The following is a 27103-nucleotide window of genomic DNA, read 5'->3' as shown; positions in this document are numbered from 1 at the left end:
CACCTTATGTTTAACTATTCTAATTTCTCTCTTGCTTCTGTTCAGATTTCTTTTCCTTTCTCTCTGTCTACCTACCTACCTACCTACCCACCTATCTACTACCACAGCTGTCTAATCTCTCCAGGGTAATTCTCTGCATGCTTCCAAGACAAAAGCGGTTATATTCTCATGCTCAAATACGTTCTCTGTTCAAACCCAATTGCAAACTTCTTATTTCTCACAGGTTTTTCCAGCTACCTGCACTCCTGATAATGATCAGATAAATATCTGAGCTCCGTGTTTTACTGTTCTTGCTGCGGCTTGCAGCCTAATTGAAAAGAACCCTGTTTCTACATGAATACTCATTGAAGAGCTCAGCTAGCAACTGAGCCAGCAGCAAACTGCTGTATCCACACTTTGGTTAAGGCTGCTTTTCCTGAATTATTGGCAAGTATCAGGATCAGAAGAACCAATGCTGCTTTTTTTTTTTTAAAAAAACTGAGTGGAAATGTCAAATTCTGGTGCTTAAGAGCTGCACAGTGTTGAATTTCTGCTGATCTGACACAATATCTGGGAAACTGTATTCTGGAGTGTAAAATGTCTGAGGGAAAAAAACCACACTGCTTCCAACAGGAGCACCCATTCACAGGGAGCTCCGTCATATGGAACTGGCATGTCACATACTTTATTACACCAACTGTTGATAGGATGAGAGGGAATGGCCTCAAGTTGTGCCAGGAGAGGTTCATGTTGGATATGGGGAAGAATTTCTTCTCAGAAAGAGTGGTGATGCAATGGCACAGGCTGCACAGGGAGTGGAGGAGTCAATGTCTCTGGAAGTGTTCAAGAAGTGTGTATATACAGCATGGAGGGATGTGGTCAGTGAGCAATAATGGTGGTAGGTGGACAATTGGACTAGATGAGCTCATAGGTCTTTTCCAACTCAAATGATTCCATGAACAGCAGATCTCTGCAAACAGTTTGAGGCTCCTTTCTGATTTCTAAGGTTAACTAAAGGCAGTTCTTGCCATCTTGTCACACTTGCATGCCTTTGTCAAACAGAAGCTGCAAACAAGTTCATGCAGACCCAAGGGCAGTGCTTTTCTGGATGAGGAACATATTTACCTGATTGTCTCACTGCAATTCTGGGCTTAATACACCTGTGTTAGGAGGAAAATGTTCACAGCAAGAAGAGTCTGACTATAGATTCAAGGCAGTTGAAATGTTGATCATATCCCAAAGCAGAAAATGAGATGGATTCTCCAGCCCACTGCAGATACCAGCACCATGCCCAGACTGACCAAACTGCTCCTCCTCAGCACTAAGGTCTGTTAGCTGCTGCCTTTCTACTTGATCTCAATTTCTAAATAAAATGCAAAACATTGAAACAAGAAAGGGTCCCAGAAGGGCTCATTGCTATTGAGTTTATGTGGTGGGAAGAACCATTCTAGCCAGGAACTGTTTATGACCTCATGCCATGGCAAAATCTCCTTCTGCTGGCCACTGCTGGGATGACACAGTGGGTTAGTTAGACCTCTGTTCTCATCAGTACAACAGACATTAAACAAAAGGTAAATCAAAACTAACCAAGACCTCTAATATAAGAAGGGCTTGCAAACTGAAGAGCTCAGACCTGGCAGCTGCCTCCTCCCACCCTGCTCTACACAGAGACCTTCATGAGACAAATGATGGATGTTATGCTTTGCCCAGAATTGGTTTTCTTCTTCTTTTTCTTTAATTTTTTTCTTCCAGTCTGGCTTAGAACCAAGTGTGAAAAACCAAATCATTCTTTGCAGGAGAAAACATACCCCAGGGATTCATTTAGGATTGATTTAAACTTTCTAGATCAGTGGTGTTTGTTTTGATATTCATTGTTATTTTATGGACAACCTATTAAGTCATTTCAATTATAAAAATTGATCTAAATGAAAATTAATTTGGAGAAGAAAAATAAAACTCTGCTATTCCAAATGCTGTTTTCAGTGTTAGCATTCAGCCCCTCTTGTTTCCGTTCCTCTAAAACAAAATTTAGGCACAGCTTGGCATAATTTAGTAACACATTTCTGTTTTGACAAAACTACGTCCTCTGATTTTAAGTGGTGTTGTCAAAGTTCTTCCAAACTGTTCCACCTTCAATTTACCTCTGGCCTTTCCTGCTTTACCCCCTCCCTTGGCTCCTGTCAACTATTACTTCAAAAAGAAAACACATACAGATGACAATTTTCTATGAACCTTTCTGTTCAGACCTTCTATTAACCTTTCCCTTTGTACATAAAAACAACAATAAAATAGAATCTCCCCCTGGAATCCTGCAGAGATTTGTTCCTTCTTTGACCTAATAGAGAGGTTTTCACCTGCTCGTGTTTCACTCACTGTTTACCTCTGTTTTCTTTTCTCTCTTCTCATCAAGCTGCTCAAAAAACCTTGAAAATCCATCCAAATTAGAAACACTTTTAGCATATTTTGCCAATTGTCTGCTAGCTTTTATAGGTTATTGTGCAAAGAGAAGGAAGCAAGATCCTGCTGAAGGAAGACCGTGGTGAATGATTAACCTGATAATGTGCCCTCCAGGTACTATGAGTGTATAGACAGCCTTACACACAATGCTTCTCACTTCTTGCTAATAAACTGAGCCTTGCTAAATGTCTCTAATGTAGCATTCTCGCAGTGATGGTGCAGATTTCATGGGTAATCAGGTGGATTGACCTCTGTACTCCCAAGGCAGGTGGGTTTGAGAGGACAGAGCAAGGGTCTGTGGTAGTGAAATGGCAGGGATGGACATGGCTGGGGAGAGTCCCATTGACCCATGTGTGTTGGCTTCAGCAAGAGGCACAGTTCCCCATTAGGATACAATGGGTAAATCATCCTATCTTCAGAAATCAGAATCCATGAAAAAAAGAGAAAGAGAAACCAAAAATAAAACCCCCAACCATTCCCCTTGCAGATGCTTTCAGATGCTCACTTCCTAAAGGGTCAGCCCATCATCCCCTTGGCCAGCTGGCCAAGCTGGAGAGCTTGTTCCATCACCTGCAATATACACTAAGGGCAGTGAAGCACTGGCACAGGCTGCCCAGAGAGGGGTGGGTGCCCCATCCCTGGACACAGCCAAGGTCAGGCGGGATGGGCTCTGAGCTCCTGGTGGAACTGTGGGTGTCCCTGTTTGTGGCAGGGTTGGACCAGATGGCCTTTAAGGGTCCCTTCCAACTCAAATGATCCTATGATTCTACAAACAAGACATAGTTTACATGGTTTATATCTATCTCAGGAAAAAGTCTTTCTGGATGTGACATCCATACACACCCACAACCCTGCTGGAATAATGAGCATGCTGAATGGTTGAAAGCTGAGAAACACTAACAATTACAGGTTTTTACTGCTTGACACAACACTGAACAATGAAGGGAGCAAACTTTTACTGATAAGCGAAGCAGGCGAGGGGTGTCTTTAATCTCTGATTTTGTTATTTGCCATCTAGTTGAGATGCAGTTCAAACACTGCTACACTGAGCTGCTTTTCTTTCACATTAATGGCGAAACTCAAGGTGTGCCATTGAGTGTGGCAGTACTCATCACCATTGTTGTCCCAGTCCTCCTCTTCCTCTTTAAGATGACACACAAATAATACAGTGTTTTTAAATGTGGGTGTTTGGTTGTTTGTTTGTTCTTTTGTTGGTGGTGGTTTTTTGGTTGTTTTGGTTGTTTTATTTTTTTGGTTGGTTGTTTGGTGGTGTTTTTTTTTGTTTTTTTTTTTTTTTGCAACACATGGAATAGAAGAGTGAGAGTCTATGGTTTGGGATGTACCATTAGATAACACTCATTGAATTGCAAATGTCTTCCAGCAAGGAACCCACAAATTGCTTGTTTCTTGATTACTTTTCTGCTTATGATTCATCTTCTGCAGCTGGCTATCTATGGACTATTGTTTCTTCTCTCTGATGGCCCAGCTAAATAAAGGTGTACTGGAAGAACAGCTAGCTCAGTACTGTGCCATATCTAACCTAAACACAATTATGAGATGAATTGGGATAAAATACATGAAGCTAACACCCAAGTATTTTCAAATAGCAAATATCCTGACCCTGAGATTTGAAATTAGCCAAACTCAGCATTTTTCTTTACAAACACAATCATGCATCACGGTACAAGTGCAGGAGTCCATTTATTTGATGATGGATTTTTTCCAACCCAAATGGCTACAATCATATGAATCCCACAGTTTTGGGTTTGTTTTCTTTTTTTAACCTTTCTTTCCTTCTCTCTCCTGATCCAGCATGGGTCAGAGAAGCTTTCTAAAATGTGAAATGTTTTTTAGCTGTAATTCTTTCCTTACAATTTCATACTTTAGAGATTAAGCCAGCATGTCCAATATGATTTCATCCCAAAGTCTGATTGCCACATTTCTATTCTCAGCGCATTGAGAGGCAGACCTTGTGGTAAATGTGAGCTTTTCATTCAGGACACCTCATCTTTGATCTTCATAGCACAAAGCAAAGAGTGCTGCTCAGATAAGTTCATGGGAAAACTGCTGAGCAGGACAGGGCGCATAGGGGAAAAGTGAGCAGTGACACTGAGAGCCCTGCTGTGCAGCCATCTGGACAGGCACTGCTCTTACTTAGCTTGAGGCTATGGATGGTGGTGAGGGGGTGGATTTTGAGGCTACTGCTTCCAGCAGGAGAGGTCATGGTGAGCATTGCCTTTTTAGTGTCTCCACAGTCTCTAACTAGTGCAAGTCTTCATGCACTTAGTTCAGGATGTGCCTGAGCTTGATGGAAGAAACCTTGCTCTGGACAAACGATGTCTGGAAGATAACAGAAATGTCTGTGCACTTACATGAGCTTGAATCTGACTACACAAAGCATTTCAATTTACATCCCTTGCTCCAGTTAGACATAGTCAAGTACTTCTCAGTGATGAGGTTGGTATCTTTTCCTGTATTTGGTATCATCCTAAAGTCTCTTCCTCATCCCCTTGTGCTATGTCTTTGTCAATACTCAGTCCTAGGAGTAGACAGCATGACTGTAAACACATTTATTACACCCTTAATTCCACGCTTTCCATCCTCATATCTCCTTTTACTGTGTGGCATCTGAGTTTTGTTTTCATTTCCTCAGAACAAGCACGAAAGTCTTAATTTATTTCAAAAAGAGAGGGAGGAGAGCTTGTGCTGCTGAGCTCTGAGTTTGCTGGGAGCAGCCATGGAGGGAATGCAGGCAGGAGGTGGAAGCACACATGTAGGGGAAGATCCAATGTGGTTTATATGCTAGATTCATAGAATCAATTGAGTTGGAAGGGATCCTAAAAGGCCATCTGGTCCAAAAACCCTGCAAAGAACAGGGACACCCACAGCTCCATCAGGTGCTCAGAGCCCATCCAGCCTGACCTTGGCTGTCTCCAGAGATGGGGCACCACCACCTCTCTGAGCAGCCTGTGCCAGTGCTTCATAGCTGGCTATGGTGCATTCTCTACCACCAGAAAGGTTGTCATCAGTTCTGGATGGCTTTTATGAAGTGATCCTTCAGGTCTGGGGAACAGAGCCATTCTTTGCATTCCCCGGGATGGGGACAGAGGGGCTCACAGCCCTCTGCTGGAAAGCAGCCAGGATCCCCAAAGTAAAAACAGCTGAAAATCACTGTCTTGTCAAATCATACATGATGGGCTCAACAACAGTTGTGTCATATGAACACCTACACTAAAGTGTCTGAATTTCTAAAAAAGGAGTAATTCATTAATAACTTCAGACACCAAAAGTAGTTGCAACAAATGCTGATCTTCCATGTGGAAACTGTGGACTTCTATTTTCTTCTGTATTTCTGCCTTGCTTAGCAAATAAAAATAGCATTTCAGTGCAGTTTGACAGCTCCTCTGAAGAGAGTCCTAAGGATTCTGAGGTATTGAAGACAGGCCAGCAAGTAAAACATATCTACAACCTAAATTTCTGTTAAATTTCTGCTATGATGCAGCTTTACAGACAAGGGAAGGGGTGGGCTCTGAAGCCATCACTGATTCCATATTAAGAACAGAGGCATCCTCATCTTAACACAAGTCTTTGTCATGAAGATGGGTTATTGAGATGTAAGTGGTTAACAGTTCTACTTGGCTATATTCTTGGTCTCCTTTAGCCATACATCTGGTAACCTATTAAAAATAACTTTCAGCCAAAAAGTGCTTCTACAAAGCTTTCCTCCCCCCAAAACCCTTGCACAGCACTTTCCTAGGGAAGGTTTCCATGGAAATGGAAAAGTTACAAAGAAAAATAAAGAAGAACACCTTTGTTCTCTTTGCAGGAAAGTAGATCTGCGTAGAGGATGAGAAGAGCTCTGTTACAAAGCAGCTGATACACCATGTTTTAGGTGGTGTCAGACGCTGCATCCCCACTGCCATAGCATCTCCCTCCCTAAAGGCTGTGCCAGGCTCAGGAGTGCATGGTCCATCATGTATGTACCTTCCAGGCTGCTTCTCAGGGCTGTTCATCCCATTGGAGAAGTTCCCCTTTCCACTCTGTTTCTCTCAATGTCCTCTTGAAGGCACATCAAAGCTCTCACGTCCATGTTCTCACACACGTCTGGTGCCTCAGGAGACCACATGCCTCCTGACAATTGGGATTATGCTAGAGATTTATTTGGCCTAAGAAGATTTTCTCTAATAAGATTAAAGTGTATATGTATCCTTTGAGAAGGACCCGGAGATGCTTAAAGGGTGAGGGTTTTCACCTCTAACAACTGTGGTCATCCCTAAAGGGTGATAGTGGTCACCCTGAGCTTCCACCCTGTTCAGAATTCCTTCCCAGGCTCTGGATAAGAGCCACATTCAACACAGAGTGAGACAAGGGGGCTGTTTATTGCAAAACCTCACAAGAGCTTCCTCCCACCCTGCTGCAAACTCTTGCCTTGATCAGCTCTGACTTTTAATGAGCCAGGCCAGCCATCCACATAACCTGTGCCATCCTAAACATTTCTCTAATGCCTCTTAAATGGCAATATTTGCATTGGACTCCTGGGCTCCAAACACACAAACACAGGCCACTTAATTAACTGCATGCCCTGATGACATCTGCAGGACTCATGTGATGGCATCAGGGTATGTTCCAGTATTTTTAAAGGCTGCGGGCTATCACATAGGGCAAGTGACACTGATTGCCAACAATAGACTCTAGCACACTCAAACAGCTTTACTGTAGCTTTTCCAGTTTCCTAGCAACGAGGCCGGCAAGAAGACCTAAAAGTCTTTCTTAACAAGCTCTGTTTGTCCAGAATAAGCACTTATCACTGCATTGCAAACACTGAATGATCTCCCAGGCCAGCTGATTATTAACAGAGGGGAATGCAATACAGAAACGTATTTCAAGAGGGACCACCTCTGCAAATTTGTTAGGCAATCACATGGAAGGATGTGGATTGTAGGGTCCCATAAGTCCTAATCTGAAAGCTTTTATTACTCTATGGCACTGGGCTTTCACATGCTCCAGGGTTGGCTCTGTGGGGTTTCCCGGGTCAGCACGTGGGCAGAGGGATGCTGTTCCACCAGGCTGATCCCACTGGGCCTGGGGTAGTGGGAGAACAGCAAGTGAGGCACAACCTCTGGGCTGAGCACAGGTTGAGGGGAAAGTAGGAGGGGAAAAAATAAGCCCTCTGAGAGCCTGCAGACAGCAGGGTGGGCTGGTCAGTTCTCTGTCAGCACAAATCAGAAGCCCTGTGAGCTCTGGACTTGTGCATTATTAAATACAGACATGAAAGAGCATAGAAGCAGCCTCAGGATTTGAAGAACATCTGAGCGTTAACTCCTTTATTTCTGTATTTATTCTCTCAGAGCTGACTTGCACAACTAATTAGCTTTTTTCCCTCCTCCTTTTTCAGCAGCCCCACTACTATATTTCTCCTCCTGGCAAATGGATGTGCTGAAAGACATCCCACCTTCACATGCAGTATTTTCACTTTACCCACCAAACCATGATGCACACTGGAAAAAGATGTATAGGTCTGCCCTCTGAGCAATCATTTCCTTTTATGGCTCTGAAGGGACACAACCAGGTGACACACTGAGAGTTAAAAGCTGAAAGTTTCCAAGACATGATGGAGAAAATGTGCCAACAAGCAAAGACATGTAGAAGGAGAAAAAGTAACTTGTGACCATCTGCCAGAATTGGAAAAGAATAAATACAAAGGAGAAATAATTGAAACTTTTTGGGATGCTGCAAGAGGGTACAGGTGGAAGCAGCACAGGGGAAGGAAGAGGCACATACAGGCTGAGGCATGCAAAGGTTGAGGTACATATAGGCTGAGGAGTGGGACTTCTGCCTGGCTGCACAAATCCCGAATCCCTGGGCAGGACTGCTGAAGTGTGCAACTCTGCAAGTCAGAAGGGATTAAAGCCATTAGGATTTGCCCACATATGAATATATAGCTTTTGGACAGCGGAAAGAGACATATTAGAGAGAGCTGGCTTGTACTGCTTCTGCAATACTTAGCACTGGAATAACTCCTTTCACTTTAATGCACTTATTCCCACTGATTTATTCGGGTACGGAGGAGTCTATCCTGCAGAGCACAAACAGATATTTCAGACCACACCGTTCTGCCAAGAAAAGTGGAATAATCCCTCATACATATCAGAATACCAATGCACACATTTGATGCACATTTATTTTTTCCAATTAAGCATACTCGTATACTTCTTGGGTGCTCTCTTAGAGAGGAGCAGCACTTTGAGGTGCTCTCTACTGGCTAAAAGAGTGCATTTGTGCAAAGTTATGGTGCAGATGACTGACTCCCAGATGAACCAAGTGAAGCAAGGTGAAGTCCTCCAGTGGTTACACACTCAAGTTTTGTTTCCTAAAAAGCTCACCTGGCTGTGGTTGTGAAAATAGCCAGCAGGTCACAGCAGTGGTAAGGGAAGATGATATAGTGCAGAGCCTTTGCTAGTGACTGAAGCAAGCAAAAGGCATTTCTGTCTTTTGAAAAGAGAAGGATGTTCTGATGAAGTTTACATCTCAGAACTAAAGTCTGGGCAGCCGCTGAACAACAAGAGATGGCAGAGTCAGGATCCAAAGGCAGCTGCATTTTGAGCTTGTCTCAGTACTTCGGAAACATCTGCATTCTTTATCAACATCCCTAAGCAGTAAATAGATGAAGCAGTATTTCTGCAGCTGTGGTAGATTGATGTAACTCACGTCCGTTTAATTGCATTTCAAGTTTTGGATATCTCCCATGCAGGGTACTAGGGAACGTTACAGATGGTTAACATGCAACAGATACCTGGGGACTGCAGAGTGATGAGAACCACGTGTTTTTCATGCCGTACAAGCTCAGAAGCCGTAAAGAAAGAGGCTGAGAAAAAGCACAGTTACCCTTTTGCAGTGGGACCTTAGTCCTGGGGTTCCCTAATAAAGGCTATGGAGCAGGGCTGTTGTTGCGTGCATGTAAAAGAAGATTTCTTTTTAGATTGCTCTAAATAAAATAAGAACTAGTTCAAATATTGTGCTTAAACTTGAACTATGAAAGATGACTGTAAGCAGAAAATATGTGACTGAGCATTAGAGTCTGCTTTATTTTCACGCAGTTGGGTTTTGGCTGTGTATGCTGAAATACTAATAAGAGGGTTTGATCCCATGCTATTTTGTGCCTTGAGGTCTGGGAGATAGCCATACCACATGCTAAGCACTTCTAAGCCAACAACCTTTTGAAGTTTACCCACGCTGATTTATCACTCAGTCTCAAGAAAGCAAGAAATGCCATTGTACATGGCATTCCAGTGATCCTCTTGATAAAGATGATCATTTTTTATTTTCCAAAGGCATTTGTTTATGTCTCTGCTAACACAAAGGTGGGATGACCATCTCTATGTCATAGATTGCTTTGACAAGATTTGAAAGGACTTCTCCAAGCTCTCCACATATCAGCCATAACTAATGTTAGTGCAATTCACAGAAGCCAGAAAAGTCAACAGTGTCAAGGTTCTCAGATAGAAGGAAGGATCCATTTATCTATAGGTAGCAGCGCTGCTCTGCTATTGAGTGTGAGGTGGCTTAAGATGTTCCAATCCAAGAGGGACAAGCTTTGCATTGGGCAAATCTTCCAGTGCTTAAGTGTATGAGGCTGATCAATGGCTGTGCTAACTGCTGATGAGCCCCTTCATTAGCTGCATGCAGCAACGTTTACCTGGGAGGCAGGCAGCTGACTGTATGCCGAGCTCTGAGCCCTCCTGACATCTTCTGGTTGTAAATGTGCCCCTTTCATGCTGGGATGTTAACACAGCTTTCTGCAGTCCCTCACTCCCACCTGGCCCTGGGAACACAGTGCTGCTTGGAGTATATATATGTGTGCCTATTTTCACTGCTCTGGATGGCAAATCAGGTCTGATGGAGACTCCAATGCACTGCAACTCCTGATAGGACTTGGCACAGTAATACAGAAGCACCTGTGCTTCCCATTGATTGAATTGCAGCCTGACCTCTCTACCTCTTCTCTGGCAAGACTTTTGTTCATCTTTCTCTATTCAGTATTGCCCTCCCCTGATAGCCCCCATTCCAGTCTGCCAGCAGTATTTATTACCTTTTCCACAGTATGGCTGCTTTCAGTTTTCTTACATTTCCAATTATACTGCACAGTTGCCATTGATCTGTTTTCTGTTAGCATGAAAATCAGAGCTGTGATCTATATAATTTAAGACCCTACCTTCATTAACCTTCCTTTTGTTTTTAAGGCAGACTATTTAAATTGATCTTTATTAAATAAAATTACAAGAGCCATCAATCCTCATGCTTCACGGTGTAAGTTGATCAGTGACTAACTCAGGAAGTAATTGCCAGAGGACCTCTTTGTTAAGATGCTGTACAATTAGATGCATTTCAGAAGTTTAATTCCTCCCGAGGAGTACGTGGCCAGTAGCAGGAACATTGCTGGATCATTGGCTAATTCTGATGTATGAGAGAGCAATCGGACTGGATGGGCTCTCGTTATGGCAGCTTGTCTCAGTTTCTGAGGCCAACACTTCAGTGCTGATGTATTCCTTTACAGAAAGAGTGGTAATGCACTGGCACAGGCTGCACAGGAGTGTGGAGATGTGGCACTGAGGGACATGGTCAGTGGACATGGTGGGGGTGGGCTGGTGATCGGCCGTGGTGATCTTAGTGGTCTTACACAATGTAAATGACTCTGTGATTCTATTCTCTAATCGTGAGCCTATTTATGAAAGCTCCATTCTCAGCTCATTTCTCCTTTTGCAGACTGCTGCTAGTGACTGTCACAGCATTACTTCGGTTTTGCACCAAATCAGACGCCTGTACCACCCCAGGAAACAAGACAGCTCAAGCTGCAGGATGTCTGCATTCTCTAAGATATCTCCTCCCTTGCTGTGGATATATGTATCCTAGCTTCTTAAATTGACTTTTCACATTGTCTAAACATATTTAGACACAAAATTTCACAATTACAGGAAAGTTGCTTTCAACATCCTCCTACTCTCATTCAGATCCATTCTCTTTCGCTCTCATGTTCTTATCATATTTAAGAATTCTGCGTAAATGAGCATTAATGAACCAATTTAAAATTATTTTTCTATGAGCAATTTCAGCTGCGAGTCGCTTGATTATGTGAATCCAAATGATGTGGGTGGGGGGAGGGAGAGTTTAAAACATGTCTGTGCTGCAGTAACCCGTGACCAATTTAAGCGCTGGAGCAAAGGTACATGCAAAAGGGTTGAGCTGCCACCTGAGCTCTGACTGCACAGCACTGGGTGGGGTGAGATGGTGGAAAGACAGAGAAACACACACAACCACATAGAGACAGGAGAGAAAAAAAGCCTTGAGGACAGGGTGGATGGGTGGATTTGTGTCATCGTGCACAATGTGCACAGATCCAGGGCCGGAAGAGATTTAGTAGCCATGCCTGCAAGGCACAGCAGCATGCAAGGACTGACAAGACAGTATCTTAAACCCTTGTGTGCAGCAGCAGCTGTGCACACTAATATATTGTTTTCCAATGCTGGGTACATTCTGTATTTTAGCTCTATAAATTTCAAAGTTAATCCAGAAACGAGTTATTCAGCATTGCAATAAAATGTGACTGCCTCCTGACAGCTTTGTTCTGCTCTTTATTCCTGAGGCACGAGCATAGAAGGGTTGGTGCTGGTGCTCTGCAGAAACCAATAACCACGAATTAAACCACAAGAGCGCTATTGACTTCCACGAGAGGTGGACCAAGAGTTCAGTCATGGAAGTCAATAGGAGTTTTGTGCTATACAAGAAACAAATGGGATCCAACACAAAGCAGCTGGATGGCTTCAAGGGGAAGAATGAGGCTGAATCATAGCCTTTCAGGGGGAAGACCTTGGTCTACTCCCAGGTCTGGAGCCATTTCCATTTTGGGATGACGTTTAGAGTGGCCATCGCCTACCTTGGGGTTGGATCTCTCAGCAAAGGGAGGGCTGTCTGGTGGCTGCATGAAAGACACTGCCTTCAAACCTCCTGCTTCTTTTCCCCAGCTCCGCTATCGACTTTCTCTCTGACCTTGGGCACATCAATTCTTCCACTGAAGTAAGTGGGAACTCAATTGCACTTTATGTTTCTTTATGAGTCAGATTCCTTTCCTGCAAAATGAGGATCATAACACTTAACTACCATTCAGAAGCGCTCTGAGGCCTAACAACAAATTAATGTTTAAGATCCTTGGATTTAAAAAAAGAAAGAAAAAAAGAAAAAAAAAGAAAAAAAACACCTTTGCAGATATGTGAACTTCAATGAAAAATGTCAATTTGCGGAAACTGAAAAGTTCTGTGATGTTTTCAATGCATTTCTTGGATTGGGAAGAAAAAAAAGAGAGAGAGATTGAAAGCATCATTTTGAAATGGTTGAAAAGCCCCGTTTCAACATTTTAGAAGAGAAACATTTTTAGTTTTCAATTTGAAATGACTTTCCATTTATTTTTTTCATTATATTATGTGCTATAAATACGACACAAAATCAAGCCAAATTGAGGCATGACATCTCTGTTTGTTAAAAGTGAACTGTTTTGAATTACCTGAAAGGACATTCCGTGTTTTTTTATTTAATTACCTCTGCAGAGAATTCAGACATCTCCAGGATTTGCTTTGCTGGAACACCTGGCTTCATTTCAACATCCATTGGGAAATGGTACTTTTATCCTCCTCAGAGCCTCTGAGGGCACAAAGGTTCAGCAACATGGCCCCAAATGTCACATTGTGCTGCCTATTGTGAGGAACTCTTTTGCTAAAGAGAAAACTTCACAGAGACGCAAGGGCTTAGGAAGAAGGTGAAAGGCATGGTCTGAAGGTGCTCAGTTAGACATGTTTATGTCCACTAGTCAATGATTTATGTGAAACCGCAGATATTCAAGCATCAGAGTAGGCTACAGAGCTTCTGTCTTGTGAATCTGTGAAATGATGTGAGGCATTTGGAGGAGAGACACAACGAAACCTATGACCCTTCATCATGTAGGCTCAGGGATGATGAACACCTTGGGTCTGCTTCAGCCCTTCAGGTCAGTGCTGTGGTCTGTGGGCCACGGTGCTGATACAAGGAGCTTCCCTGAGAAGGCATGGACAATGGCGAGGAGAAAGGCAGGAAAAGAGAGAACTGAGCTTAAAGGGGCACAAGAGCAAAAGGGAATTAGGATAGGCCAGGAGGTGATGGCCTTAATTGCTTCATGAGAGATTCCAATTGGGTACTGGGAAAAATTTCCTTTCTAAAGAGTAGTGGTGCACTGGTACAGACTGCCCAGGGAAGTGGAGGAGTCACTGTCCCTGGAGGTGTTCAAAGGTAAATGTGGCACTGAGTAAAATGATCTGGAGCAGTCACAGGTATGGGCTGTTAGTTGGACAAGGTGATCTTAGAGGTCTTTTCCAACCTTGAAGACTATGATTCTATGAATGAGAGGGAAGAGGATGGCTGGTATCAAAAAGTTCATCTACTAAGAGTGGAAGCAAGAGGAAACTACAGAGGGTTCCAAATACAAAATCCTTACATCAGAATTAAACTCATCTGAACGATTAGTCCATATGACCTTTGTGTGCTGGACAAAAAGTAATTTTAATAAGCAATCAACTACTACAAAACACGTTTCTCATCATGAAAGATTTTTCTCATGTCCTTTGCAACTCACCCAGGACACAGCATCCCTGTTCTTGCCTCATTCCCTCATTCACATCCCAAGTGTAGTTTTAATTTGAAGCCCTCTTCTGCATCCCTTTGGTTTCTCTCCCATTCCAGCAGGACAACTCACCCAGCTGCTCACCAGGATGGATCAAACTGGGGCTGTGGCTGCATCCCTCAGATGTGAGCCCCCTGGGAAGAACACGGGGATGCTCAGCACAGCAAGTGGCAGATCCAGCAGAGTTTAGAGGAGCTGGACAAGGACAAAGCTGCAAATCATGCCTCATCTTCTGTGATGCCATCTGCCAAATATCTCAATAGCAAGCAGCCCATTTTATCCTCTACTGTAAGAGATGCAAAACATTGTAGATAAGGAGTTTTCTGATCACACAGTCATAGAATCACGGAGTTGGAAGAGACTCCTAGAGGCCCTCAAGTCCATCTCCCCTGCAATGAACAGGGACACCCACAGCTCCATCAGGTGCTCAGAGCCCATCCAGCCTGACCTTGGCTGTCTGCAGGGATGGGGCATCACCACCTCTCTGGGCAGCCTGTGCCAGTGCCTTACTACCACTATAATAAGAATCTTTTTCCTTATATCTAGTCTAACTCCAACACAGAGACAGCAGGCCAACAAGCCAGCAGTTATACAGCTCTCTCACCTCATAGATAGGTCACCTTGGCATCCTGTCAGCTCCATGACCTTTCTTAGTAGGACTGTTCTGAAGATCAAATTAAGGGAGCAGTGAGATCTAAGCTCTATCACTGCTGCCACCCTAGATTCTCACTATTTATCAGGTTCTCTTTAAAAGGATTTCAGATTGCATTTCTGTATCTAGCTTACAGAGAATTTCATTTTTTGACAGGCTGATTCTTTTATCAGATGTTTATAAGGATTTACAATATTAATGCACTCCGCATGCAGCACTGGATTTCATGCAGGAAACCCACTGAGAGAGAGGCACGCTGTCCTCAGAGCACAGCTTTCCATTCTCTTTCCCATTCCAGCTTTCCTACGCTGCACAGAGGCAGGTCAGCAGGACAAAGGCTGCAGTGACACTGAAGTCCCTCCTGAAAATTTTCTGCTGGGATGAGTGATGATGGATGCAGTGTGCATGAGGCTCTTCTCCCCCTGTGGCCATGCTCAGAGGGATGAGGACGCAGGCAGCGTGGAGCCCCTGACAGAGGGGTGAGCACTGACAGGCAAAAGAGGAGAAGGCGCTGGACCTTGCAGGAGATCAGCAAAGAGGAGACAGATACGGGCTTTGCTTTATAGTGAGAGCGGCAAAATGAATTCCTCCAGGACTGAGCCTGCAGGGCAAGGATTTCTCCTTCTTTTGACAGCATACAGTGAATGAAGCACAAAATAGCCTGCTGTCTCTGCAGACAGCAAGGATATTTAGAGATGTCAAACTGCAGTACAGAGGATGCACAAGAGGAATAGAGACCCAGCTAACTACCTCTGAGACTTTTAGTTTCTTATTCCAATCAGGAGATTTTGAAGTCATGCAAGTCTTTCCCTGTGCTTCTGCTGAAATCAAAAACAGAGCTTTTCTACTTTTGGAAAGAAGAAGGAAATAAAGTTTATTTGTTCTTCATTATCTGCCCTTCTTTCAGATTTAAAGTTGCTTGGATTCAAAGCCTGCCTGTTTCCAGTTCTAGCAAAGGGCAAGGGAATAGCAGCAGACACAACTCTGCATTAAGTGAAGTTTCCCATTTCCATGCTGCATATATAACCACTTCCTCTGAATCTTCTGGGATTTTGTAAGGACAGGTTATTTCTGCTGTGCAGTTGATGATTTGTTTAATATAGCAATGCAGCTCCAGCCTCATACTGAAATTTGCTTGCTGATTTGACTTTGATTTGACAGCTGCATTTGGTAGTTTACAATGATCAATAACAGGTTAGCTTTGGTAACATAGCTCTTTGATTTTTGAGTTGGTTAAATGAATTGATAAAACCTGCAAAGCATCCATAGGCCCATCAAGCTCAGTTAGGTCCCCTGGAGCAGCTCTTCAAGAAGCCAAATCCAATCGCTGCCCTGCTCCCCATGTAACCAACCACCCGGGGACAAGAGGGTGCATGGTGCCCATTTCCAACTCCGTGCTGTGGTCAGGGCTGCCAGTTACCTGACCAGGCTGCCCAGGTCCGCATCCAGCCTTGCCTTGAATGTCTCCAGGGATGGGGCACCCAAAACCTTTCTGTGCAGCTGTACCACTGCTTCACCACTCTCAATGAAAAATTTCCTCCTGACATCTAATTTAAATCTCTCCTCTTTTAGTTTAAAACCATTCCCCCTTTATCTGAATATGAAGTGGTATGATGACCCTGCACAAGCTATTCACAGGGATCTTCTCATTAAATATTAAGAGCATCATCAGCTAGTTTACCATCACAGGAGACTACCACTTGAGCAGTGACTGACCACACCAACTCAGCGCTTAATGAGATTCAATCAATTTATTGCCACACCTTATTTCTCTGCTATTAATTTGCCTGTGGATGACCGTGTTACTCATCATCTCTCATTTACCTTTAAGGAAGTAGAGGATGCTTTGGACTAGTACAGGAGAGTCTCAGGAAGGTAGAGCTGGGGTAATGGGATGAGAGGAAATGGCCTTAAGCTGTATGGGGGTGGATCAGGTTGGATATTAGGAACAATTTATTTCCAGAAAGAGTGGTGAGATGTTGGAACAGACCGCCCAGGGAGTGGTGGAGTTACCATCCCTTGAGGTGTTCAAGAGATGAGTAGATGTGGCACTGAGTGACATGGTCTAAAGCAGTCACAGGCATGGGTTGATGGTTGGACTAGATAACTACTGGTGTTTCCAAACATAATGATTCTATGACAGGGTGAGATTGTTGAGTACTCGGCTGCAGCAACCCCCAGAACCAGCACTATTTCAGCAGAGCAAATGTTAGATAGGTTGTAGAGTAGGGTCTTGCCTCTGATCTCTGCAGAGAAGAGCAAGGCAGAGGGCATTACTGATGCTGCCTGCAGAGAGCCCCTCCTAGCCCTGCAAACTGAGCAAACTTTTGTTCTTGTGCTGGAACCCTCTTAGCATCCTGCTCTGCCTGTGCATTTCAAAGCAGATGGGAGAAGAAAAGGGGAAGCAGAGGAAAGGTTTAGTTTAAGAAGGAGCAGCACTGAAAAGACCTTAAAGAGTTTGTTTTAAACCCAGTAACATCTAGAAGCTCGCAGCTGAGCACCAGGCATCCAGCTTGCCAGTGCAGTGAGATAATGCTAAGAGTGATGGCTAGCTGTGAACAGATCCCAGGTGTCCATCATTTTGCTGTGAATTTCCATCCTTTTCGGAGAGTTTAAATCAGAACTTTAATGGGCTTTTGATGTTGTTTTAGTCTGGTGAATAGTTTGCTGTTGTATCTGCTTATTCAGTGAAATAGCGAGGAAGTGCTGTTACAGTGGAGATGACGAGACCATAGAAGCTGCATTTGCACAGCAGAAGCCTTTAAAAATCACTGCACTATGAACGAAACATTTCCATATTTCACGGCTATTTTTGCTGGGCGCCTAAAGTTGATGATACAGCAAAAATAAAATGTGAATGAAAGGAGAGGGGAGGAAATGTCCTTCTGCTGCGCCTTGCTTCTTGACAATTTACATCTCAGCCATGTTTCTTGGCAAACCCAACAAAGCAAAGTATGTTGTGGCTGTAAAGTGATAAGCACATGATCTACACTGAGGACATTTTCTCCCTGCTGTTTGGGTAAGGAAATGCGAATTCACTTTGAAGTGGAACAGGAACCTCTTTCTTCCTTTGCTGCTTCTCTCTACGCAAAGAGTATCAGGCCAGCTATGTCTTTTGGGAAGCATTTGGAAGGACTTGGGGACATCGGTTATCAGTCTATGCACCCACTTAAGTATGTAGCTATGGAGTAAATAAACTTCTGCATGCTTAATAGTCATAAGAAAAAAGGTTTTTACACTAAGGGCAGTGAGGCACTGGCATAGGCTGCCCAGAGAAATGGTGGGTTCCCCATCACTGGAGGCAGCCAAGGTCAGGCTGGATGGGCTCTGAGCACCTGATAGAGCTGTAGATTTCCCTGGTCATTGCAGGGGAGTTGGGCCAGATGGCCTTTAAAGATTCCTTCCAAGTGAAACGATTCTATGATCATCTTCTCTACTCCCCTTACTCAGGCTTGCAAAGTCCTACCAGCCCTGTAGCCCATGGCAGTAAGAAAGGATGCCCAATAATGGGGAAGTGCAATCCTGTGAAGGGCTGCATGGTGAGTCTACAGGATGTGGCACTAGATTCAAGAAGTTTAAAAAGAGCACAGGAAAATAGAAATTGAAACTCAAGGAAAGTTTTCCGCTGTATTTGTCTGTTGTGTTTTCAGAGAGATTGTTCAGGTCCTTCTGTGATGCTGTGCACAAAATCATCGGTTGCTTTTCAAAGCCCCTAGAGCCTGTTTTCTCTGCTTTTGTATCACTTATGTTAATTGTCATCTGTGACAATTTCTTAAACGCCTTCTATGTGTTTGGCAGCCTTTGTCCCAGTGTGAAAGGCAAAGTGCTCAAAGAAAGGTGTGCGTCTCTGCAATTAACTCTGCTCTTATGGCACCACTGGAGACAAGCTTGGGGTGAGGTAGGATTTGAAAAGATTTATTGGACTGGGACTAGCAAACAATCTTGTGGATGATAGAAATAGATCCCAGACCTGATGGAGGGTCCCAGTGGTGAGTGTTCAGCCTGTCCTGTGTCTGCCTGATCGCTTGGCATGGAGCTCAGGGGCTTTGCTTTGTGCCCCACAGAGCACACATCACTACAGAAGCTCTTTCTAACCCAGACACAGCAAAATATCTTGTCCTTGACCTACATTCAACAACCATGAAGGGGACGAGGTTTTCCCTTAGATCAGCAGATAGAATAAAAGCAGAGACCTGCAGTTATCTTTCACTAAAGGATTAAGGCTTCTCTGGTTGGCATTATTACAGTGACCACAGGCAGCCCCGAACTGGTTGAGGGGCTGCCAGTGGGGACAGAGGTTTAAACTGCAGGTGGAGGCATCAAATTGAGGGTAGATGTTTCATCCAAAACTTTGGACTCGGGGCTCAGATGTATCCCACCCATGCTGGGGAGGCACTGAGCTGAGGCCACAGCGCAGGGCTGGCAGACAGAAAACAGAGCAGCTCCTCCCAAGTTGCTGAGCATCTCTATTGCTCACTCCGTATATGAAGAAGGATGACAACGCACATCTCAGATGGGTGTGTGAAGAGCTGTGGCTGTAAGAAACCTAGCTGTAATACACCAGGCTGAAATACACCAGGCTGACACTCACTGTTGTTACCAGGGAATAATTCTTTGCCTACAACTGAAACAAACTGAAGGAGGTTTTGGAGGGTGGCTCCATGCTGTGCAAGCGACAGCAGCGTTGCCTCGGGATAAGGAAACAGTTTGCAAAGTCAGTCCTCCACCAAAGGCTGAAACAGAGGGAAAAAATTATGTGATTGTTTTTTAATAGTGGGAGGGACCATACAATGATTTTCTTCATGTGCTTTCAGTTCTGGGAGCAGTGAAAGAGCATTAGAAGTACCAGAAACACTGGGAAAGCAAAGGGCAGCACGCGTTAATCTGACCCTTGACAGAACGATGCGAGCAAAGGCCACTTTCATCAGATTTCTGCTATGTTCATGGGAGAACTGGGAGCAATTCTGCAAACAAAATCCAAAATGTGGGATTTGTTGTGGATTGCATCTGCTGAAATAACTGCAGAAGTTAGCAGCAATTCCAGCACATGGAGGTGGGGTCTGTGGAAACAACTAAAACTTTCCAATGACTGAAACCTTCCTGGCTTTGACTCCATTCAGGCCACAATTTGGGGGATTACCGGAGTCTCCCTGGGCTAACAGCAGAAGTCAAGGATTGTAAACCCACATGGAACATGACTGCAAATTGCCCCTTGTGGGATTGTACCCTAACACAGATGTTCCTAACATGAGAGAATCCAAACCCAAACCCCCTGAACCTTTCCCTTCCTAATTCCTATTTGGTTCAGAGCTCTCCTGAGGCTAAAAGAGGAAAATCTTAAAATTAGGTCAGAGCTCTGAGCTCCCATTAGAGACACTGAGGTCACTGTGGCTGTTACCAGAATAAAATCTTGGGCTGCAATCAGGACGTGCTGCACACTCGTTCCCTGGTGCTACAATGAGGATTCACTGGCCCCAGGATGGCTGTGGTATAAGGTTTAATCAGGTTAGGTAGGTTTTCTCTCTTGATTTCACAGCCTCTATTCAGCACGCCAGATTATAAACTTTCAACATGTAATTGAACCTGACTCAAGGAGCCAACTGTAATACAGTGAGCTTTAAAAGGGGGAATGGCAAGGGCTAAAGTTTTCATTCAACGAATGCAATTTCTATGCACAGAAATCAATTCAATTGACATCAGTTGAGCTTTAATGCTGAATTAAAGAGCTGCCAGGTTTCCCCCATGGGGCTTTTACAGTCCGGGTTTTATGAATTCATTAAAATGCACACACAAACTTTTAGGGAAATAGCATTACACTGTAATAAGAGCTACAAATCGACCATATTCCTCGGAGAGATAAGTCTAATTTGAGTTGCCTAGTTGGCAAAATTGTTTTCCATCGTTTTGCATTTATTAGCAGAGGGTGTCATATTTTCCCTTGTTTCCATTTTGCTTTCTTGCTGTTTGCTCAGCAAGGGACAGCATCGTGTTCAGAAATACTAAGGGGAGACGCAATTTTTGGAGAGCAGGTGCCCTCTTAGGAAGATGTTGCATCACACGGCTCTCCAAAGCAAGTTGGGATGCTTGGGCTGGAAGTCTGCTGAGCTTCTCAGATGCTTCTAGAACTTCAGGACTGATGGTCTCTGCCAACTTTAGTTGGAATCATCATCAGATGAAAGAGAAGAGTGGGATATCCTAAATGATACCTGTGGTAAAAGAAGATCCTGGCTTCTTGGGAAGGATTGAAGGCAGCTGAGTGGTGGTATTGGAAATGGCTGGAAAACTGGAGGGGAAACCCCAGAAGCCATGCCCACAGTGAGGATGTTTGTACAGGTCAGTGCCATCTGGTTGCTTCTGTTGTTGTACTACTGCACACATAGCAGTGACCTGTCTGATAATGAATGTTCACAGGCTTTTATTAAGTATGCTCTCTAATTGCTTTGATGACCCCAGTGACTGGAGATCTTGACCTTTCCATAGAAGAAGAGGGATTCAAAGCCCAACTCCTTTGTGCTGCTTCCTAGCATTGCTTGGCTCTGGCTTCTGATGGATGAGGGAGTCTCTAGGGTGTCTGCAGAGAAGGCACAGTGGATGCCATTTGGGATGCTGATTTTTTTTTTGCGATGGGGACGTGCATGCCTGTGCAGGGAGACTCTACAGACAAATCTGACAGGCAGCCAACCCTCTGTTGAGTGGTAATACATAACAGCTGCTGCCAGCTCCCATTTCCAGGCTAACTTAGCGATGTGGAATGACTCCGTATGCTCTTAACATACCTGATCTCCCACTCCGATGGGTCAGGAGGACCTAAAGAAGCAGAGGAAAGGGGTACAAAGGGATCCACCCACAGCCCTTTGCTCACAAGGATGAAGAGCTTCCAGCGCTTCCTCCTTTGTCATGTACACATGTGGGCCTCCCTCCACGCAAGCACAGCCTCTCTGGCCCTAGGGATAGCACACAGCTTGTCGAGTAGCTTAAGGAAACATAGACTTAAGCAAAAGGCATGTGCATTTGATGGCTTTCCTCCTTTGTTTCTCTTGATGCCAAAGCAGCCAACACATCTCAGTGTCACAGCCACGGGAAGGGCAGTGTAATAAGGACTCATTTGTGCCATTTCCTTGGGGTTTTGCAGGGACTAAAGTTCCTGTAGCTTTTCATAGAAGGTTGTGAAAAGGAACCTAGAAGATCAGTTCAACAATTACACCAATGCATTTTGCTGAGAAGCTAATACTATTAGATAATATATTTTCCTTTTTTTTTTTTTTTTTTTTTTCCAAATACATTTTCCTTTTCCCCAGTGGAGGTTTACAAACCACCAGGAAATAAAGAAAAAGGAATAATTCAGATTTGCTGATGAGTCAGCTAAGATATTAGAAGGAGGGGGGCTCCTCTCCTCCTTCCTTTTCAGCGGATCATGCTGAGGCTTTCTAGATGAAAAGAAGACAAGTTATCATCTCTTCACACTTAAAGAGATTCCAGAAGCAAAGGGAGAACAAGAGATAAATAGACTAAGCACTCTTACAGTGAATCTGGATGGACTGCAAGCCAAGAAAGAAGCATATCCTTTACCTGTATCCCAAACACTGTGCACATCCAAGTGGAAAGTTACACCCAAGCTGTCTGGAGACCCATCAGCAGCAGGACTGGGATCCTTCTTTTTAACCTGTAAATTGACACAAATGGGCAAATTACAGCCCCAGCAGGAGGGATTATGCCTGAGGCAGGCAAGATGCAACTCAGGCAGAAAAAGCAGAGAGAAGGGGAAGGCTCAGTGCCTCTGTTCTTTGCCCAATCCTTCTTTCCCAGGTCAGGAGTCAAAACCCATTTGATGTCATATTTGCCTCAGCAGGGCACAAGCCTTGAATCCTGCCAAGTCCTGCGGACGATGGTAGGAGCTGCATGCTGAATCAGTTTTCCTGAGGCCACCTGGCTCAAGTGCCAGGAGCTGCCAGCTCCAAGTGTAAGGTTTTCAAGCTAGAAAATCTTAGATGCTTAACAGAGTTCTTGTATAAGCAGAAAATGCCTGTTTCTGGGGATTGGCTTTTCAGTGACTGAAGGGGAGCTATAAAGAAGAAGGGTACAGATTCTTCAGCAGGATCTGTTGCAATAGGTCAAGAGGAAATGGTTTCAGACTAAAAGAGGGGAGACTTAGATTGGATGTAACGAAGAAGAAGAGAGACTGATAAACCCTAGTAAGAATTGCTCTTGAAACCACATATTCCAAGAACCCAGTCCAAAATAGAGAAATTGAGTGGGCCTATGAAGGAAAGAAGCAAACCAGACATCTCCTCTTGTTAATATTAACTCCACCCCATTAGAAGATGTTTGAAAACGTCTGGAAGATATCAGAAATGCAAATGTTAGTAATGTAGATCATTGCAAATGCCCGTTTGTCTGATCCTCCTCTCAGTTCTACTCCCACACACACACACACACCTCCAGACCTGCTCATGGCTGCACTGGACCGTGGTAATTCATCTCCTGGGAGACTTTCTCATGGATGGGGAAGGAAAGAACAGGTGGAAAAACTTGGCAGCATCCTAGCTATCAAAAACGCCGTGAAAAAGGGGGTTGCGATTCCTGGCCGGCAGCACTTTCTTGTTCCGGAGCTCACACCGGAGAGCACCGTCGCTCTGCCCCGTCGGAGCCCGGCGGTGGGACGCGGGTGACACCGTGTGGCCGCTGTGCCCGGACCGGAGGCTGCAGCCACCCCCGAGGCTTTAAAGGTGGGACCGCAGCCTCTGCCCGGTGCCAAAAGCCCTTTTTGCCCACCCGTCGGTGTTTCACGTAGCTCTGTTAGGACCGGAGCTGACCGGCTGTGCTTTCAGTAGATCCGGGCTGGCTAACGCAGCAAAGCCAATATGGATATCTTTGCTGGTGAGGCTGCCAGCTGTGCTCAGACAGCTGTGGAGGGCTGAGTGACTTTGGTGAACTTCAGGGAGTCACCTTGAACTTTGCTGAGCCACCACAAAGTGCAGAAGAACCAGTTGGCTTCTAATCCAAACCCAGACTTTTGGAGCTGTCTTACTGTAGCTCATTAAATGCAGTGAAACCGGTGTGATTGAGATCCCTGATCATTAATCCAAAGCACTCAAAGGCTCACCAGCAGCCAGACTTGCATGCGGAAGTTTGGATGGAGATCTCCTTCATCTCAAACCTAAACTCCAACTGTGTTTCTCACTATGAGTGCATACCTGGATTTATGGCTTTATTATAATCTTTTTTATCACAATGTCATGATGCGATGATATCTTATTCCCTACACAGAGGACACCACTGCTTTAATTCCAGGCGTGCGGAGCATCTTGGTTTGCTGTTTAGAGAAGGAATATCTCATAAGGGAGGAAGAGAAACCCCACACTGTGATCACACTGTTGCTGTTCTACTTGTCTGGATCAAGTATTGTTTTGTTCAAAATGTCACATTCTGGGTGTCTGTGTTACAGCAATCCAGAGAGGAGTTTGCTTGAAAATCATCCTTCTGTCACTGAATTTCCAAATTACAAGGGGAATAAAAAGCAAGTGAGAGGAGCTCTGCCATTAGGTTTGCAAGCTCCTTCCATTTCAGCAGCAGATCGCAAGTTTCACTGCCCCCAGCCCAATTAGGCGCCTAGGATTTTAGGTTTTCCTGCAGCAGGAGAATGAAAGTGATGAATCTTTCTGTTAGGGATGGATGGGAGGAGAGACTGCAGTGCATGTCCATTCAGCTGAATCCCCAGACACTGGGGTCCCTGCATCTCCTGCTGCTCTCACTGCTTTGCTATCAATTGATAATTTTAGATCTTTGCATGTCTGCTAATATCCTGAGCAAAAGAAGGTGGGGGGAAATTTAGATTGCAAATTTGCATGAATTTGCATACATTTACATATATCTCCGTACATTCCCTTAGACCTACATGCCCTCCCGTTAGGAAGTGGTAGTCCAACAAAGCCAGAATGCTACCATCTTCCTGTATTCACCAATGAATGAGCCAGTCCATATCCACAGCCCAGCATCTCAGTAGCGGAGCAGGTTGGCTTGGAACACAGCTTCTGAATTAATGTCATATTCCTCTGCTCTTATCTATCATAGAATAATGGAATCATAGAATGGTCTGGATTGAAAGGATCGCAATAATCACCCAGTTTCAATCCCCCTGCTATGTGCAGGGTCACCAACTAGCAGACCAAGCTGCCCAGAGTCACATCCAGCCTGGCTTTGAATGCCTTCAGGGATGGGGCAACAACATAGCATATCTTAACATAGCAAAAGCAGAGGTCTGCTGTAGGTAGTCTCAGATGAGCACTCATCCTTTTCTGACCATATTGGTGCCTGCAGATCCATCAGAGCTCAATGGGGATTTCCTGAACTACCACAACTCCACTTCTCATTATGTAAATGTGAAAATATGAACATGAAACTACCAGTTGGAAGCTCTAGTAATCACATGTAAACCCAACCACCCCAAAAATGTGGCTCTGCCAAATTCCAGTACAATATCTCAATTCAGTCATTCTCCAGCTTGAGACAGATGGTGAAGACAACCAGCACTTCTAGGGTCCAATCCTAAGTTCTGCACTGATCTTGGAGCATGGTGGATCAGGTTCTCACTTTCTATGGTGTCAGAAGGCCAGTCCTTCCAAACAGAAAATAAACCAACACAGCACCTTCCTAACTCTTTAAGATGTTAAAATTGCCTTCTGAATGTAAATAGCTTCAGTAATTAAGACTGTTGAATATACAGTGCTGGGGAATGTGTGGTTCATGATTTTTTCAATGAGGACATATTAAATTATGCTTTTTGATATCTCTTTCCGTAATGTAGAATTATCAAATTTTCATGCGCTGGCTGTATGTGCTGACTCTGTCCATACATAGCAAATGCACTTAAAATAGTAAAGTTTCCTCATAATAGCTCAATTGATGAGATTTTGCTTTAAAAAGGGGGGAGGAGAGGGAAATAAGATAAAAGAAGTTGGCTTGGGGACTTTTGAGAGGAATATTTGTGAGCCTCTATTCACTCAGCTTCCAAATGATCTAGAAAATGATTGAGCGCTTTCTGAGCAATCAAGAAATAAAACTTGTTGCTGTGGGGATGTCTTTCACCTGTTGTAAAGTGCCATAGTTGCAATAACTTGAGTGAAACCGCTGCTTTACAGTAGCTGAGATTTCAGCCCTGAATTGCAGGAAGAGAGGAAGCAGAGGTCTCCATAATTCCTCTGTGCTCAGCTTCAGATCCTTCAGCCACAAACAGCCAGAGGGAGGCAGGCAGATCTGTACTTTGGAACAGGGGCTGGAAGACGAGCCAAGCCATCCCAAGCATAAATCCAGCACCGCCACGTCTTACCCTACAGCTATGTCCTCTCTCCCACATGATGTGAGGCAGCACTTTCCAATCTACTGTCTGAAATACCGCCATCTAGTAGCACTTAGGACACCATCCCAATAAAAACCCACACAAAACCCCTCTTCTTTCAATTAAGTGTTTCCTTCCACCAAGAGAGCTACCAGGTTGTGGGCACATCTGCTGGCTTGTTTATGCTTTAATGTCATCCAAGTAATAAGAGCGTCAGGAAAAAGAAAACAAAACACAGAAAACCCTCTGGTGGGGTTGGTGCCGCTGTGTGTGCCTATGGAAACTACTGTGAGCATTAAGATGAAACACTCCAAGCATGAATAATAATTAAAAAAAATAATAATAAATGCTAGGAGATAGATTAAAGCATCCCAGCACTTTGTAATAGTATTTGTAATGCAGATAAAGCATTGTACTCTAATTTCAGCACCACCAATGAAATAAGTAAGTGTGCTTGAATTGCATTTTTCTTTCAAAAACGGTTCTAAAAATTATTCATATTGAAGGAAAACAACTTAAACTGGATTTAGAAACACAATGCAAGCAGGAAAGTTAGGTGCTGTTATCAGCATGACAAGTGCAACCTGTTCCTTTGATAAATGGTGCTTGAAGAAAGACACAAAGCTCATCTGCTCGTGATCATTGTGTTTTAAGTTTAATTAGGTAGGGAAGTAATGTTTGCAAAATGCTTTGTGATCCTTCAGCAGACATTGTTCATGCAAGAGCAAACTGCTCTCAGCATGAAATGCATTTGTGGAACTGAACCAACCTGTTCTGGTCTGATAGTGTGACCTGCAGACTGCAGGGGTCTGGGAGAAGCTCCCTGCTGACTTGGAATGTGTGAGATCAAACCTGCAGGACACAAGTTCTGACCAAGCCAAGTCTCACTGAAGCATACTGGCACACTTCCACACTTGGAGCTAGGCATGTACTTAAGTAGCTTGCTTTAGAGCATGTATTTTCAACTGCAAGTCCA

General features: G+C 44.1%; 2 long non-coding RNA genes across 6 annotated transcripts in view; both read right to left on the bottom strand.

The window, feature by feature from the left end:
* The window catches only part of LOC107320009 (uncharacterized), a 223326-nt gene that overhangs the window by 172208 nt on the left and 24015 nt on the right, over positions 1-27103 (bottom strand). The window lies entirely within an intron of this gene.
* LOC146758359 (uncharacterized) lies at positions 20483-23429 on the bottom strand. 3 transcript variants are annotated; one of them, XR_014934618.1, is made up of 3 exons: positions 23229-23429; positions 22362-22455; positions 20483-21970 (listed from the first exon to the last, which is right to left on the bottom strand). It is a non-coding gene; the product is annotated as an uncharacterized LOC146758359 (long non-coding RNA). The 3 variants fall into 3 exon arrangements; XR_014934620.1 differs by having other exon boundaries at positions 20483-21599; XR_014934619.1 differs by having other exon boundaries at positions 23237-23429.

Source organism: Coturnix japonica, chromosome 15, assembly GCF_054131305.1.
Source record: "Coturnix japonica strain WE chromosome 15, WE-NBRP24, whole genome shotgun sequence".
Taxonomy (NCBI): domain Eukaryota; kingdom Metazoa; phylum Chordata; class Aves; order Galliformes; family Phasianidae; genus Coturnix; species Coturnix japonica.
The sequence above is the reverse complement of the archived record's forward strand: the minus strand, read 5'-3'. Positions and strand labels throughout refer to the sequence as shown.